The sequence below is a fragment of the Aphis gossypii genome, chromosome X (genome assembly GCF_020184175.1).
Source record: "Aphis gossypii isolate Hap1 chromosome X, ASM2018417v2, whole genome shotgun sequence".
NCBI lineage: Eukaryota > Metazoa > Arthropoda > Insecta > Hemiptera > Aphididae > Aphis > Aphis gossypii.
In genome coordinates this window covers 14,128,226-14,147,296 of record NC_065533.1, presented here as the reverse complement: position 1 = coordinate 14,147,296, position 19,071 = coordinate 14,128,226, and the positions used below count along the sequence as shown (strand labels likewise).

At 27.8% G+C, this 19,071-nt stretch overlaps 1 protein-coding gene across 1 annotated transcript in view; it reads right to left on the bottom strand.

The window, feature by feature from the left end:
- Positions 1-16,300, bottom strand: part of LOC114120525 (fez family zinc finger protein 1-like) — a 62,541-nt gene extending 46,241 nt beyond the window's left edge. Inside the window, exon 1 of the mRNA XM_050206839.1 lies at positions 15,762-16,300. The gene's annotated coding sequence lies outside the window, so the exon portion shown is untranslated. The remainder of the gene's footprint in view (positions 1-15,761) is intronic.
- Between the last annotated feature and the right edge of the window lie 2,771 nt (positions 16,301-19,071).

The window sequence follows — 19,071 nt, the reverse complement described above, 5'->3', positions numbered from 1 at the left end:
ACAAAATATTTCCTTGTACACCTATATGAAAATAAGATTTCAATGAATACTGTCCGTTTATTTCGACCTTCTGTGATAAAGTAGCTTTCAACGAAATATTTTATAGATAATTGATTTTCTCATGTAAGGGATTCTCCGCAAATATTCTTAAATCATATATTAATATAAATGATATAGGTAGGTATTATACTATCACAAGATGCGTTTTTTGTCGTTTTTATTTTATAGTATGAAGGAAAATAAATTCCCTTTAAAATGATGAAATTTTTATAACAAAAAATACTTGTCGACATTAAGTAAATAATGTATCAACTTGAATGAGTGGAATGTCCTTCACACTCATACAATAGGTTTGATTAAATATATGCATAAGCATTGATGAAGGTAAGTGTTTGTATCTACAATTTCAAATTGACTGCGTAGCTAATTATTTTTTAATTAAATTATTGTATCGCAAAAAACTTGACAATTTTTATGTATATGGTTCTATGTGTTACATAAAAATGATAAGCGCTCAAATTTTGTATTGATAAAATAAGATAAAAATGTCCATTTGGCAATAATGTATTAGGTAGGTACATTATAATATAAAAATAGATAATGATACGACTATTGTAGGTGTTATGAGGTGTCGTAGAGTACCTAATGAATTTGTTTCAAGTAGCCAAGAAGTAAAGTACAACATTATTGCATATTTAAAATTGTTGCACTATTTTGATATGTTTAGCACTATTTTACGCTTAATTGATACTTCAAAAAAATAAAAAATGTCAATATAGTATACTATACCCGTAAAATATCATTATCCGATAGTTTTTACAATTTTGTAATTATATTATGTTTAACATGAAACACTGTACGAGATAGATGTCAAGGTTAGATTACAAAAAAAAAAATTGATTGAATGAATATTTAAAAATACTATTTAGACAGGTAGGTACTTATTTTTATTTTATATTGATATTTTTTGTAGTTAAGGTGGCGGAGTTCATAGAATCATAGTTGTTTCATCAGAAGAAACAAATTTATTACATTTTATTTGGTTTTTAAGGAAAGTAAAATTATGTTGAAAATAAAATCTCTGAATAATTTTGAAGTATTATTTCTTGTTGTGAGTAATACATTTTTATCGTCAGTGTTCACTTTACAATTTCTTACTAAATATAAAAACTCCTATGAAGTTTAACTAAAAATTAACGATTGATTCATATTAGCACAATAAATAATTATATCATTAGTATTCAGTATGAATAACTTTACTATAGATAAGTTAAATTTCTCAAGTTTGTGCCAAATGTTATTATTAAATTGTACATACTTTAGAATACAGGATTATGAAAAAAAAAATTAGGTTCTGAGAAAATAAAGCCACAGTTGATCTATTATAAATGAAATAATCATTATACCAATAATGGATGCATATAATATGTTAATAATTGCGCACAATCTAGGACAAATGGATGTAACTGTTTAGATGTGGTTGTTTGGACATAAATAAATGAATAATTATTATAAACCAATCAATAACATTATTAAGTTATTTATATTTATATTTATTATTATAAGTCAAAAATAAATATCTAAACAAATTAATTGTTGTATACAATATAAAAATTAAAAATACAAATCTAAAATAATGTTTAGGTAACTTCAAGGTAGTTTTATTCAATTTGCTATAAATTTATTATCTTTCATTTAATAATATAGTTTGAAAAAAATATTAAGTTCATTTCGTATATTGTTTATATTTTCTTTGCAACTAAAAAAAATAATAATAATAATGCAATTTATAAAAATATATGAACATTTCTGTGAAATTCCTGATCGGAAATGATAGTTGTTGAAATTTGGTCCAATTCCCCCACACTCCACTAGAACTGCATATCTACTATACTAGGATATTATGACATACTACTCGTACAATATTATAAACTTTTAGAATCAAGACCCTTGAAAAACAACTAATAATTATTATTTATTGCAGTTGAAAAACCAATCTAGCCGTACGCAATACGATCGATTTCTGCAGAATAATGACAATATTGTATTGTTCTTATTATTATTACTAATATCGTTATTTCCGGAATTATTCCTACTACACGATAACACGGTAACCACTTACCACAATACCGGCGTATCGGCACGCGTATCGCCGTTGCCACCGGCCACTGCACGACCTCCCGCGTGATATAATATCTATAGGTACTGTGTTGTACACAATAGGTCCGTGTTTAAAAACATGGTGGAAACGATGTGTTTCCTATTCTGTTTTTGTTTTCATTATTTATTTATTTTTATTATTTTTTTTTTTTTTACAACGCCACACGCACGTACGCGATAAACATCTCACGTATTCGTTTTAACAGTCCGTTTAGTCGTCGTTATAATAATAATATGAACGTGACCTCGTCGGCCTCACGTTCAGGATATATACTTAAATGTATATATACTATAACTGTATAGCGTTAAGGTTTCGAGTATTGAAACGACGCTTATTGCTATCGCACTGCTTCAATAATTAACACGTAACCCTTATCGAGTGCTATGGTTGTATGTAATATAATATAGTATAGGTACGGTTTAAAAGTTTTCAGCGTCTATATTAGTATAGGTACCTCGAGGTTGCCTTACACAACTATCCACATACTTATAAAGCCTAGATATCAATGTTTAAAATGCGAATTTAGATATAAAAAAGGCTTGAAAATAAAAAAATTAATTACTTCAAATTAAAAAAAGCGTTGAAAACTTATGATAGTATAAAATAAAACAATTAACTCCAAATCAATAAAACATATAAATTAAATAAATCGACTTGTATAATGACGAGTGTAATTATAGATAATTTAGTATAACGAATTTTGTCTTTTTGCGTCTATATATTTTATGATTTACTGATATTTAAATAATATAAGAATACATTGTACAATATGTTTCCAATGACCATTTTAACACTGCAGAATGATTAAAAATATAAAACACTAAGGTATGTCGTTCTTACAAATATTTTATTCAACTTATTAAGATTGTATTTTCGACGGTAAAAGCTCTTCTCGATTCTTCTTCAACGGAAAATATGTTTTTCATTCAAGTTCCGAAAAGGCTAACACTTGCTTCAATGATGTTTGTAGAAAAGGAATCTACGAGTGCACATTTTATGAGCATATACTTTTCAGTTTTCAATATTATACTCTAGATTCACACAAATCTAAAAATTTAATAAGCATCAACCGCTTAAATTAATTTAAGGACATGATTATTTGTCAAGTCAAGGATAGTTTTTATTCCTTTTTTTCAACGACTTCAATAATATTACACTATACCCGGAGTGGCTGGAGTAATTTAATTATATCCATAGTTTATTTTTATTAATATACCTAATACTTATATAAGCTATACCCAGAAATTTAAACAATTGGAAAAATACGTAATTCATTTATCATCTAAAGATCCGCGAACTATCTAAATTAGTTGAAAAAAATTAAATCTGTTTCAGTTTTTTTTTTTATAGTATTGTTATTTTTACAAATATAAAAAACTAAACTTCTCTAACTTCAAACTTGATTAATTTTTACATTTTGTGTTTAACATTTTTTGAACATTCTGTAGAAAAAATAGAATTTTAATGCATTGAATTTTCAAGAAGTTTTATTACAGAATTGTATGGACATCAACTGTATCGTTATACATTAAATACACTTCTCTAGGGTAGGTACAACATCTGATATTGAAATTTCATCGAAAACTAAGGATGCAATGCACAATACTCGAACAAGTCTATATTTTATAAAAAGAAAAAAATTACTCTAAAGCTTAAACTCTTTAGTTTTGCGCATTTTTTTTCGACCCAGTATGCATTTGACGGCAGATGACAAGTAATATACGGATTAAATTCAAACTTCTTAAACACTCCACTTTTGTGTTTGACGCACCCTATTGCGGTAATTCTGTTTTGCAGCAAGTGCCAGACAGGAAAAAACAACGTTTAGTAAGAAGGCGAAAAGTTCAAATCAAAGAAATTGAGCAGTGTTGTCGATACCATCGGATTCTACAAATGATTGTATACAAACAATATATAATTATATATATATTATACATCACTATATGATGGAAGTAACTATTTTGTTTGTATAATTGTGTATATAACGTAGAGGCATAATATAGGTTATGAAAGAAATAAATTCATTTAGAATAATATTCTTATCTTTTTCAAAAATTTTTTTTTGATTAAAAATAATTTATTAGGTACCCAACCCCTATTATCGTTTATAAATAATCGTATTAAATATTTTATATTTTATTGTACTTACATTACAATCATATATAGACGTTGGAGACTTAAAATATTATAATGTAATTATGTAAACAAAATTACTTGCCTACATTATTTTGATAATAAAATCTTTTATTTTTTTTTTTATCAATTTACAATATTATTCTGTGGTAGTCACTTTACTTTTATTTTACAAACTTTGAAAATATAGGTAATTATGAAATAAAATAAATAATACACCCTTAATTTTACATAGAATATTAGATTTAGAAATTAATCATTTTTCCAAGACTGGACATTTCATTATCTTTCTTATTCTGATTTTTTTCCTGGAAAACATTTTCATACCAATATATTTCAAAGACAAACTTTATATTATACTTTTATATAATACCTATTTTTCATATATACTTGTTTACATTTCTTAAATCTGTATTACACACTTCTAATAATTGTGAAATTTGTTTTGAAGTTTACTTAACAGCAAACAATGCTATCATTAATGGTATTATATTGTGCTCAATAACTTTTTTAATTTCTAGCATAATTTTATTATTTTTTGATGCTATGATTTTATTTTGGCACATGACATACTTTCATATTATATGAAAGAACCAAGGCAAAGAATTTACTTTTATATTATTTAGAGGAAATTATAACGTGTAAGACATAATTGTTCACAAAAATTTGGTATTTTTTTTTCAATCTAAAGATTGACTAAATGATGATTGATTGTATTTATTTATTTGAGTATCTACTAGTCCTTGTAAGTAGTAATTAAAGTGGAATAAAATCGTTGGGACAACTTTTAGACACTACAAATAATTGTAAACGTCCCATATCTTAGTTTGTTGTATACATGAATATCATACTTGAATCATAAATATCTTGTTTCATTTTTAAAGCTTAAACAACTATATATTTTGAAAGAAACAGAGTATTCACAATCTGTATTACTTTTACAATAATTATTATTGTTGATAAATATAAATTATGTATTTAGTAGTTCAGTAAATTCTATTAAACTGATATGATTTCAACTTTCAAGTATAAACATTAGAGGGAAAGGAATAACCTATATATTCGTTGTATCTCTTTGCTATCTTCATCAAAAATACCTATGTAATTATAAATTTTACCAACATTTTTTTCTTAAATTTTAATCAATACTTATACCATTAAAATTATTATATTTAATTAATAAATTACCAAATAAATAAAACATTAGTATTATTACACTTTCTTTTTTGCTTATTTACTTTCACGTATTTCATATTATACAAATTTAATGAATAAAAACCCTTTTTTAGAAGATTGGGTTATTTATTTTTTGTAGAATATCATTTATAAAGAAATAACAAGCTAATTAACTAAGTATCTTATATTTTTTAAGTAATTAACTAAAAAAATAATAAGACTTTTTTAAGCAGCATATTTCAAAATACGTATATATTATTATAAGTAATACATTTGGAATGTGGATGCTCCCTCTTTTTTCCCCAAAATAAATTCAATTTTATTTCTCTAGATCCAATTCTTTTTTAATTGTTTTGAATTACGTCACAAACAGTAATAGGTAAGATTTTAGTAAGAACTACCCAAATTCACCGTCGTTCAGACTCATCATCTGAGTAGGTAATGAAGTTTCCTTTAGATTGTTCCTATTTTTATTTATTTATTTTTTTGTTCTATTATTACTACTTTTAATTTATTAATTCTGTTTTTCTTTAATATTTGTTAATTCTTAATTGTGTTGTATTACTTAATATTATAATAATATATACTTTGTATATCTTCTCCGTCATCAAATAAATAAATATATTTTCCGTTTATTCGTATCCATAAAAAAAACATAATTTAGTAGGTATTTAAAACTAATTGCATTCAAACAAACTAATTGTTTTTAGCATAATAGCATATCATTAATAATTTAAGACTTATATATTTTTGTTTTAAGTGGACATTAATCCTTTCCTTATTTTTTATATTTATCCATCTTTGACAGCTTCAGAATTCATATTTATGAATAATGATTGATGATGTATACATCAATATCGTCCTACACTTTTTTTGATCATCTTTCAAAAATGACTTCGCTAACTCAGGTCATATTCGCTTTCTGGGCCGTCCAAGCTCAATCACATCATGTACGGTAATGAGAGAAGGAACTATGTATGTGATGGGACTATTCACCAGTATAATTTAAAAAACCACACGGTGAGCTATTTTATTATATTATTGGAGAAATGGTTAGGTTACTAGGTGTGTGTGTGTGTGTGTAACTCAAAACAAATAACCATACATACTTTAAATTTTTACCAAATATTTAATTATAATTTTCTATTTGCGATTAAATTTTGAAAATATTTATACTATATTTTTGAGCTATTTGGGCACGACAAATGTTTGGTTTTTATAAATGTTGATAAAAAATTATTTGCTGGGTGAAATTTCTTAAAAATTTGATACAAGATCCTACATAAGTTTTTCTTATATTTGTGTAAAAATATTTAAAAATATATAAGCACAGATTTTTTTTATATATATTTGAAGTTAAAATGTTGACAAAATTTGTCAAAAAATGTATAACTATTTTGTCGTAAGAAATTCATAAAAACTTTTCTTTTTAAGTTCATAACATAAATTACGATATAGGTATCACTAAATTCAAATCTAACATACCCATATAACAGTGACCTATTCAATACCTAATATACACCAGAACGGTGCTTATTTACCTCTATTTTTTTTTTATTATTACTATAGTTTATAAATTTTACACTTTTGTATATTTTTAAACTTTTATAAAATATATATATATAAATATGTAATGATTGATTTAAATTTACCGATATTGATGTCACGGGGTGTTAATAATACATTTTAATTTTTAACCAATAATAAGAGCTTCCTTATTATAAGCACTTCCTTAAATCAATTCCAAAAAGGTCATTTTTATTTTACTACAATTTTGATCTCTACAAGTAAAATAACGTCAGTCTCTGGTACATTACACATTTTTGAGTTGGTGTAATTGCTTGCGTACACTATCCATTAAAAACAAATGTTTAGATCCATATTTTTATAATGACCATTTTTTACAATGCCAACAGTAGACAGAATGTAATGTAGAACCCGTTATATTATAGATACTACTTATATTGTTTCATATCTATATTATGGGTACCTACTACATCATCAATTATTTAAACATTAAATAGTTGTTTAAATTTTAAAGGATAGATATAAACGAAGACCGTATCTATATAATATTATATGTACGTCAGAATCCTTTAAAATACCTTTTTGTGCACGAAATTGCAAAGTATACCATTTAGAGTTGTACAAAATTATAAACGTTCGTTGCAATCCTAAATGAACGTCTGTTGAACAAACGAATGAACAAACAATGTCCTACAAAGTCAACCGCCTCCTATTCATCCACCACCCATCACAACAACCACGTTCATGATTTTTACTCTTGGGTAATCGATGCAAGCGACTGCGCGACGAAATATAATAATATAATATTTTTTCAGACAGCGCTGCCTGCCTTCCACGCACCACCAGTAGAGGATAGGAGGAGTTTCATGTCACCGCCTCCGCAGCAGTGTGCGCCGCGTCCTTTTCCTCCACAAGCCGTCCCAGGTTTTCCTTGGCATCCCCCTCACCACACACACACACATACGCACCCCCCCCCCCAATATGACCTCCCTATCACGCCACTCGTTGACGTCGAATCCTGATCTTCGTACCCCCGTTCACCACCGACTATGATATAAAAACACTCCCGACCGGAGGTCGGATCGGATAACGCGATTGAACACGTTACGCGAAAAAATATCATCATTATATGTACAACATTATTGTTCGTACAATAATACAGTTTATAATAATATGTACCATGATATATAGTGAAAGTACCTAATCGTTGCATCGATAGAATTCCGATCGTTCAAGATGACGCGGCAAGAACGCGATTTAAAAAAAAAAATGAAAATAAATTCTATGGGTATTATATTATGCTATAATATAAATATGATCTATACCTAGCTATACATTATTTAAAAACACGTACCTACATAATATTATAATATATAATACCTACCCACATATCTACATGCCGTTGTCGAGTCGGTATAGAACGTTGTTATTATGATTTACTTAACGGTTGGGTCGAGAACTCTTGAATTATACCGACTATGAGTTGTTGCCACTCGACAGGGTTGAACAATAATCAGTTACATGCATCAAAGTTATGTAACCGAATTATATTCGTTACTCGTAATTTTTAATCAGCTATCATTACATAGTTTTCAAGTAACTTAAGTATAAATGATTACAATTTTGTATGTGACCAACAGGTTATAATTTATGTTGTCGTCGATTTGAAAATTGATTTTTTTTTTCAAAAATTGTCGACATAATTCTTGCAAATCGATTTAAAGTTTTGACAGCAGAATTGCATATAATTTCATCATACGTTTTATTTACTGAACTACATAGTTGTATTTATTTTTCTTTACATTCGCACTTTACTGATAGGTACATATTTACAAAAATAAGTATTTTATTTTATAACTTATAAGATTTGTAATAATGGTGTAAAGTGTTAAAAATTACTATCCTGATGTAAGTGATATTTCGTGTCAATGTGATAGTTGATAGATGTATTAAAATTTGGAATTTTATGTTATATTTAGTTTATAACCAACCTTTTAGTATATTTCAATGATAATACTTATGCATTTTGTAGTTATCAGTTTATAACCTATAGGTGCATAGTACGTTTCTATCATGATCCCGTAGTTACAAATAAATATCCATTATGTTCTTAAAGAAATAAATATAAATAATTGAGTAATTATTAACTTGTAACTTTGAATGCATCAAAAGAAAGTTTAAACTAATTTTCACGCGTAATGCTAAATTACAACATCTACATATTACGTATTATACATTGTGTACTTATACCGTATATAGTCGTCAAAAAGTATATACACGAGTCTGTACAATTTGTACATTTTATCGTCTTTGTAAGATTTAAAATTTAAATGCACAAAACCCAAATACATAAGTTTATACTAGCTGTACATATTATTATGTATGTGTATTATACCTACGTATAAGGTTTGTAAATTAAAATGTTTGTATAGAGATTGAATCGCGAGAAATGTACTTATTTTTTATGCAATGCAAAATGAGTTCACAGAATTTTGACATACAGTGTAGTAGTGTACCTACATATATACATATATTTATTTATATGATATGTACGCAGTACGATACTAATTTAAATTTACACAGAAATTTGTATTCACCTATTTTCAAAATGAACTTGCGTATATAATATGCGAATGCTGCTGTGTCTGTATATTTTATACACAGTGTTTTATGTTGTGATTAAAATTTAACAACGTTCTTTAAATCATTGTGTATAATATACACATATTATGGCGTTGTACGACGTACAATATATAATGTACCTATGTAGTAATAATCGTAGTACATATTATATTGTATAGGACTTTCCGCCCGTTTTAATTGTTATCTTCGTCTTACAAACGTACAATGGCTATATGCATTATACATTGCTGAAAATTTTCGTTCAGTAGAAACCATTTAGTTTTGTTAGTTTTAAAATTAGGCGAATTGCCTTATTATGACAAACTCAAAAGTTATTATAAAAAACTCTTTAAAAGAGCATTATCGATTGTTCTTGATTCGGTACTGTTCAGATAATATTAAAACTAAATGGTTTTCGCTCAACGTTAATAATTATTGTTAGCTACCGCTTTATTTAAAATATGTAAGTTATGCGTGTTTAAAACTGAGATAAGTGACAACACTCGATACGAATGTAACATATACTCTCGGTATAAAATATATTAAGTATGATTATTATTACTACTATTATACGTGGTATATCTACACACAATAATGTAAAAAATAACGTTAAATTAACATCACGATTATTATGCTTTAATTTATGGGTGTATAAAGGGGCCATAAATATAAAATTATTGGATTCAAACGAGAAATTCTATTTATTTTTTCATGTTTAAAATATACTTACTTCTCCTAAAATATATATCAAAGATAAACCTCCCTGCAGTATTATAGTATGAGTATTGCACTATTTCCGTATTGGTATAGTAAAGTTATTAACTAGTTATATATTAGTTACCTACCGCAAAAAGCAAATAAACTTTCGTATTTACAAGTAAATAGAAAGTGATCAAACGTTTTAATATTGATGTGAAATACCTACGCGAGAAACCGAAGTTTCTAAAGACTCACTTTATAGTTACAGCTAGCAGTTGCGTATCTCACACGAGTATTTAAGGTAAAACTTATGTGTGTATAACCGAACATCTACCTACTTATTTGTAATAATAATCGTTATGGCTTCGTTTGAAATGTTTAAACTTACCAACTTGTACTAAACTACTAAAGCTAATCTATGTTGTTTCTATATTAATATTTCATTGAAACATCATAGTGTTATTGCGGTACAGAATATATTATAATGTACATTGTACCTACCTATTTAATATACACTGCTATAGATAGAATGAATTCCGTTTTAATAATGAATTAAAATCTTGAACATAATATGATTTATATAAAATTTAGGTTGTCAAAAATTCTTTAAAATAAAATCATAACTCTACGAACATTGAATGACTGCACTATCACATGTACATTATACAGTATACATATATTGGCACATATATATTTTACGTATTGTAATTAATTAAATACATTTCAATTTAGAATTTTTATGGTTATAGAGTAATAAAGCAGTTTATCCTTTATCAATACATACTTATACTTTAACTAATTACTTTTCTGATTTATAAAAATATTTCACATCAAAAACTTTCTACCTACATATTATTAATATACAAACAATATTCATTTATTTTTATTTTTAGTATACAAATAGTTATCATAAAAATGTAACTGTAAATTATGATGAATATAATTACCACGAATTATTTTAGCAATGACTAAACAAATTTACATTGAACTTTGAATGATATATATTAAAAAAGTAAAAATACTCATTATAATAATGCGTTTTAAAATCTCACAAGATTTCGAAAAAAAAATAAATAATAAAACGTAAAATAAATATTATAATAATTTGTAAGGTACCTATCATTTATATATAAAGAGACATACAAATAATACTACTGTGAAATCGTATTTTTATACTTTAAAGAATAAATAATCAAATGAAAACTCGTTGGTCAACTCAAGAAAGATTTTCAGTTCACTGAATATAAATAAATAGATATAAGATTATGCACAAGTATGAATATCTTTCTAAAGGTACTATTATACCATAGCCACAAACAATGAAAAAACCATTTGTCCTACACAAACCACTGCAAACCGCAGTAATGTACAAGAAATAGGTAGGTATTTGAAGTAGTGATCTTATATAGGTATTCTATATTATACGAGTATGGTGGTGAGATTGCAGCATGCCAGCATACAATAGCCAAATTTAATCTTATTACAATACAACTATAAAAGATATTTCGAACAATCTAAACTAAGACCTTTTTCGTATTGTTATATCATTTGCATTGGGTTATATAATATAATTAATGATAATAATTAAATCTAAAACTGTAAATTTTCAACGAAAAATAATCAATTATATTTAAATATCTATGTTTACCAATGATAATTACCTAACCTACATTTGTTCAATTTTTCATAACATCCTTGGGTTAGCGTCTATTCTTCTATTTAAGTATAATGTAGTTATATTTCTATAGTTTTTATAGTCTATGTACCTATATAAAAATAAGTATTCCACATCATAAGTATTCAAATAATAACAATTTTTAAGTTAAAACTATAAATTAAATTATTAAAAAGGTAACAGTAATTTCATTGATTGATTGATATGTACATTTATCATTGATAATTTATCAATCAACGATGTTTAACTGATATTATTTCTTAACAAAAAAAATAACTTCTAAAGAAGTGCATAATTCAATGCGACTAACATAACAATGTCCAAACAGAAATAAAAATAGATCTGTATTTTTTTTTTATTAATTAGAACCCACAATCTTTACCATTATCTCGACCCTCAAAGGTCTTAATTAAGGCTTGTATTGAAGTTTAAAAGATAAATATTGCATTCAACTATATTTTATTCATAAATAGGTAGATATATAATTTTATAATTCAATTCTCGTATTATTTAGACCACTGGATGAAAAAAATCAACACGGCCATTACAAATAGATAGGAGACAATAAATTTAAAAAAAAAGTTTTCTGTTACAGATGATTAATTGAGACAGTCATAATTCATCGTAATTAATAAGTTTAAAATACATTTTTAAATGTTATATTAAATATAATGTAATACATTTTTTTTTTGTTTTTAGTTTTGTTTTTATTACAATATTAAAAACTCTCATTGATCGACACAATAAATTTAGAAGATTAACAATTGTATATAATATATATTTGTAGGTACTTATTTAAGATTAAAATATATTAGTTGGATGTTATATAATTCTTTCAATAAATAAATATTATATATATTATTGACATATTCTACAAAGTATGCTTTATTTAATGTGTCTTAAAATTATTTTAAAAAATTATTAACTTTTATTTTTCTTACATTTATTTTAATATCTACATAATATGTATTTAATTATATTTTAAGTATAAATTGTCCTGTGATTCTTTGAAAAGAGCTATTTTGAAGGTTTGAAGTATAAAAATAAAGCACAGAACGACAGAACAAACAGTACTCAAGAAAATATAGCTGCACACTTTATTGGCCCCGGGAAACGTAGTTCTGCTGCTATCGTTTATCATCACATTATCTGGGCATTTAATATATTAAATAAATATTATATTAATATAGTAAATGTAAAAAATAGTTTCAAATTTGATTAAATTTTTTCGATTATTTACTATGCATTTATGTTATCTCTTAAAATATTAAATAAAAAAGTTGGCATTTTATATTTTTCATTTTATTAATAGTATATTTATTTATATTTTATTATATTATATTTAAAATTAAAAGTGAAAGTGAAAAAATACTTGTAGGCAGTGGCGGCTTGAACATTTTTTGTTCATGAAATCAAAAATAATTTTAGAGACCACCCACCTCCAAAATTATTGGATGAAATTCTTAATATTAAAAATGTAGTACTAAAAATTTACATATGTATATTAACAGCATCGATCACATATCCACCCAAAAACAGTCATGAGACCTGGGCTCATAGAACCCTTGTCACGCCACCACTATTCGTAGGCCTTTTGAATTTATCATCAAATTACATGAATTTGAACTTTTTAGCCTGAAATGATGATAAAGACAGATAAAAATCGTAGTGTACAGTGTGCACAAAATAGACTTAAAAAATAAATGAATTTATAAACTAACTATACTTTATTTTCATTTCCACCAAACACGTTAGTTGGTGGAAAGAAAATTACATCACTCTTAATATTACTGTTAATGTATTATTATTATAGTAAGAATAATATAATATACTAAGCTATTGAAATTACCCTTCGAATATTTGCACTTATTCTGTCTATTATCTACCACCAACGTCGGTTTTCCTTTTCTAAGAGAACAAAATATTATAATTAAAAATATAATAAAATAGTAGAATATTATAATATTATTATTTATTATTTTACCATCAACTATATAGCAACTGTAATAAGTATTAAATTAATTGACTATGAACCATAAAATGTTACATAACCTCTACACTATGTAGTATGTATGTATGAGGTTGAAGAATTTATTTTAACATTACAAATTAACAATAACTAACTTATATGATGTTTAAATGATTTGCATATGTTATTTTTAGTTAAAAAACATGATTCCCAATTTACATTTATTTTGATAAAAATAAGATATACATAAATTTAAATTGAAACATTTCTGAGCTAAGCAATAAATGTATTTATTTTGAAATTGAATGTTTTTTTTGTTTATATATACAATATGAGTAATTGAAAAAATACTACTTCGATTTTAAACTTTAAAGGTGGTTTCTGATTGCAATCCGAATCTTGTTTGTACTTTAGAAATTTCAAAATTTTTCAAATTTATTGTAAAAAACAAACAAAACATTAAGAAAAACTTTCATTTTTATCTACATCAAATAATACTTAAAATTTTTTTCATTTATTTATTATCTTCTCAGGGTTAGGAGAGAATGTATGAAATGTTTACTTTTCATAACTATAAGGTTTGAAAATATATAAGCCTTAATTTTTTAGAAACATTTTACGTTTAAATTTAGACGAAATCACATTTTCCTCAAACTATGAATAATGATCATTATACTATGTTATAATTTAAAAATTATTTATCAAGACTTTTAACTTTTTACTTATATTATTGTAGGTATTTTAAATATATAGACATTTTCAAATGCAATATGTTCGATAAAAATTACTTTAATCTCCTTTATCTTATATTTGGACGTTTGAACATATAATTTAAAAATTATTATAGGATAATATTTTATCTTTATTGTATGTAAATAGTTATAATAACTATATAATTATCGTACAAATAAGAAATTAAAAAGTAAAAACATTAAAATATACCTACGAGTAACGCATTTTATCAAACAAAATATAACAAATTACAGTTAATTTTTATTAAACTTCTTAAGTACTGTATACACGTCTCACGATATCTAAATAAGTATATTGATTTTACTCGTTCGTCTAAGAAGTAGTTAAATTTATTGATGTGCATAAATTAACTATTACAAAATAGATATTATGTTTTATGCTATATAAACCTATACAACACAATATAATTTATAAAAATGGGTTATTTGATAACAAAGTTATTTATTTATAAATATGCCCAATAGATACCTAATACAAAAAAGGTCTACTAAACCCTATAGGTAATTGAAATTGTTGACTATATCAATAACTTTTTTTTTAAACCTTTAAATTTTTATTACAAAAACAATATTTTATTATCAGGTTAAAACCTAGATTTTTAATTAAGTCCGATTTCTATGTGTATTAAATTGAAAAATAATTCTCATACAAAAAGTATATGGGTTATACTTGATTACAGAAACATATCCGGTAACATTTTTTCATTTTTCATATGATTAAACTACAGTAGAAATATTAAAATTAAATTTTAACCTAAACCTTTTTGAAAATTTTTTAACCTAACATTAAAAAACAAAATTGTTTTACATATAATAAAGACTAAAATTCAGTTGGATGAGTATTTTTTTCAATATTAATGTTTTTTTCGTCTAAATACGTCTATGTTAAATATAAAAATATAAACTATATATTGGTAATAATGTAGAGGCAAGTATATAGGCATACATAATACACAAATTCATAGAACATTATGATATTGTACTATATACGTCTATACCTCCCTATATACCTATATATTATAACAAAATACTTTTGTAAACACTTACCTACTGTGAACACGTGGACAGAATGTGAATAATACAAGACCGTACGGCGGCGGTGTACCGATACGACGCGTCGTGATCAAATAGATCCGTAATATTATAATATTATATAGGAGAAGTGCGCGGCGGTACCGACGAATTATACGGAGACGGCGACGACTTGGGTTGCCGCGATTTTGGCGCGTAAACGAGATAGTTCGTCGTCGTCGTCGTCGTCGTCGATGTTTCCCCCGCCGGCGGTGACGGTGTATTATGATTTATAATAACGATTATGGGTTATCGGAAGCGAAATAAATTACCTATCACGACGACAGTATATATCTAAGTCGAGACGACAATAAATAAAAATATTCTGACGATGTGTCGTCGTAGTAGTCGTCGTGCAGGTCGCGGTGAGCGTCGATCGCGCGTCCGGAATATTAGGCGCCGCGGCGTTGACGGTGCGTTTATTATCGTCTGATCGTCGCCGGCACACGCGAAGTCGTCGTACGTAGTCGCTTCGTCGGCGTTTCGGTAGTCGCGCGCGCGTGGGGGGTGGCGACAACGACGGCGCAACAGCAGCGACCAGAGGCGGTTCGATTGTGCGTGTTTGAGAGCGATGCGTTGGTGTGTGTGTGCGTGTAAAGTGTTTCGTCCGCCCCTGCAGTAACGCGACGGACGAGTGGGGGTGGACCGAAAGGGTTTGGGGGAAGGGAGGAAGAGAAATAAGAAGAAAAAAGACTCACCGAGGTATACGAAGAGACGATATTATTATTATTATTATTAATGCGAGAGAGAAGGGTAAAAGCCAAAATCGCGCATCGACCCCCGGCATCACGGCGGCAGCGGCGGCGAATTTTCGAGTTTTGTTTTCTTGTTTACACCGTCGTCGTCTACATAACTACCTACCTATATAGATATATATATGCCGAGCCGCTCTGCAACGCGCGTGCACCCTACGCACTTTCTCCCCCCCCCCTAACACCCACAACCCGCCGAGTTTCGTAGACCGGAAATATCTTCGTAAGCGGCTAAAACGAGCGCGGAGGCGGCGACCTCTTCCGGTCTCCCGGCCCGATCGTGCGGAAGAAGGTGGCGGTGGCGGAAATAATCAATTACGCGACGACGACGACGGCGGCGGCGGCGGTGGCTGAGCGATGGACGCTTGCGCGTGCGGACCACTGGGAGGGCGTGGCCGCGGCCGCTGGGCGGGACTCGCCACCATCGTCGTCGAAGTCGTCGTCGTCGTCGTCGTCGTCGTCCCCTTCACAGACTTCCGACGGCCGTCGTCGGGCACGCACGCACGCACAGCCCCTCCGCCCCGGACTCCGCCGCGGATTGCCGGCCGTAATCAGCTTCGCCGTTATTCGAGTTGTAGGTACCTACTCTCTTCGTCCGCCACGCCGAAGGGCGATATTATTGTTGTGATCGTCGTAAAACAGAGAAAACGCGGAATTTAACGTTTGCGAATGCCTATTTTATTCACATCATCGAATGTACTCGCACTTTTAATAATAATAATAATAACATGACATCACTGATAGGTAGTATATAAAGTTTATACACACGTCTGTGGAGCACAAACAATAAACCTCATATTATACGTATATAATATGGGTGTATGTTATTATATATATATAGTATATTGTTTTCGAAATAAAACGTGGAAATATTGATGAATGCGTGCGAGGTATAACAATCACATAATATTATATAGTGTCGCACTAAACGTTCGCATTGCACGCACCTTATAGCGGGGTGCTGCTATACATTCGACATAGATTATCATGTTTTTATATCGTACAAAATTATAAAATACGCATCACGCGTCATTGATACTGCAGCAACAGCATTATCAATTATCATAAACAACAACGGAATCGTATAAAATGTGTATTTTTATATCCATTTAAACGATACTATAGTTTGATTGTTCGTCTAAATATGTGTAAGATATAATATCATATTAAGCCATTTGGTATAAATACTATATATATTATGTATATTATGTGCGACATTCACGTATATGGATGTTTAGATATTATCGGATATTATATATATATATATTTTGTGAAGATCGTGATCAGTTCACTTAGCTCTAGATCAGGGGTCGGCAGCCTTTTTACCTATACTCGGGCCATAATTTGTTTCAGTTTTTTATGGAGGGCCGCATACAAAATTAAAATATTAAAAAATATAATTTTAACATATAATACTAATGTATTGATTACAGATTGCAACAATCATAATATTATGTGTTTAACATTGCGGTTGTCCTTATAAACTATTTTTTTAATTAAATACGTTAGTAGAGAAAATTTAAAATGTTTGTTATATAATAGTCATGATTAAATATTATTTATAGCAATTTAAGCTATAAAATTGAAATTTTAAGCACCATGAAGTATATTTGGCGGGCCGCGAATTTCCAGTGCCTGCTCTAGATTAAACTCGAGTTTTGGTTAGGTTATTATAATATTTTTTAAATTGAATGTTTTAAGATAAATTACTATTTACTATAAAACAAATCCTGACATTGCCCCCTCCTAGAAAAATTTCTGCGGCTGCCTATGGCTATAACATTTCTAACTGAACATATATTATTATAGCCGTATATTGCAACAATCAACTAAAGAAGTCTAGAATTTCCAATGTCTCGCAGCTCAACTTATATTCATCATCATTGGATAATGCAATAGATTGAATTTAGCACTTCAGTCGTAGGTAGTTTAGCACCTCTTAACTTTTGTGTGCTTGTACATGAAACTATTTGAGCATTTTTACTGTTACAAATGTTTGAAGAATAAAGAGCACACCACATATTATTGTAAAAGTGTAAAACCAATTATAGAGTAATGCTCATTCGCATTTCACCGTTGTCTTACTTGTCTCTAAATTCAATATACAAAGCATAATATATACTAAGCAATACCAATTATCGATATTATATTGCAATAACAGGATTTTAAACATAAGTATAAATTATATTACATTACGATTACGTATATTATAGGTACATATAAAGTCATAGAGAGAATGTAATTAATATCACTGCAAGTAATATTTAATTTTTTTTTTTTTTTGAATCATGAAAGTGATAATCAAAAAATTAAAAATATCACAGATTCCTGAAGGTACCTGCGACTGATACAATGCTGATATGTATCAGCACTCTCTACACGATGAAAAATGGACATATCAAAATTAATATTGTTATTGATACCTATTTATATTGTTATTACCAGCAATATCCATAATATTATATAGTTATACATGTGATATTTTTAAATTATTAAAATTCAACTATAATGCAATGATTTTTAATTATAATATT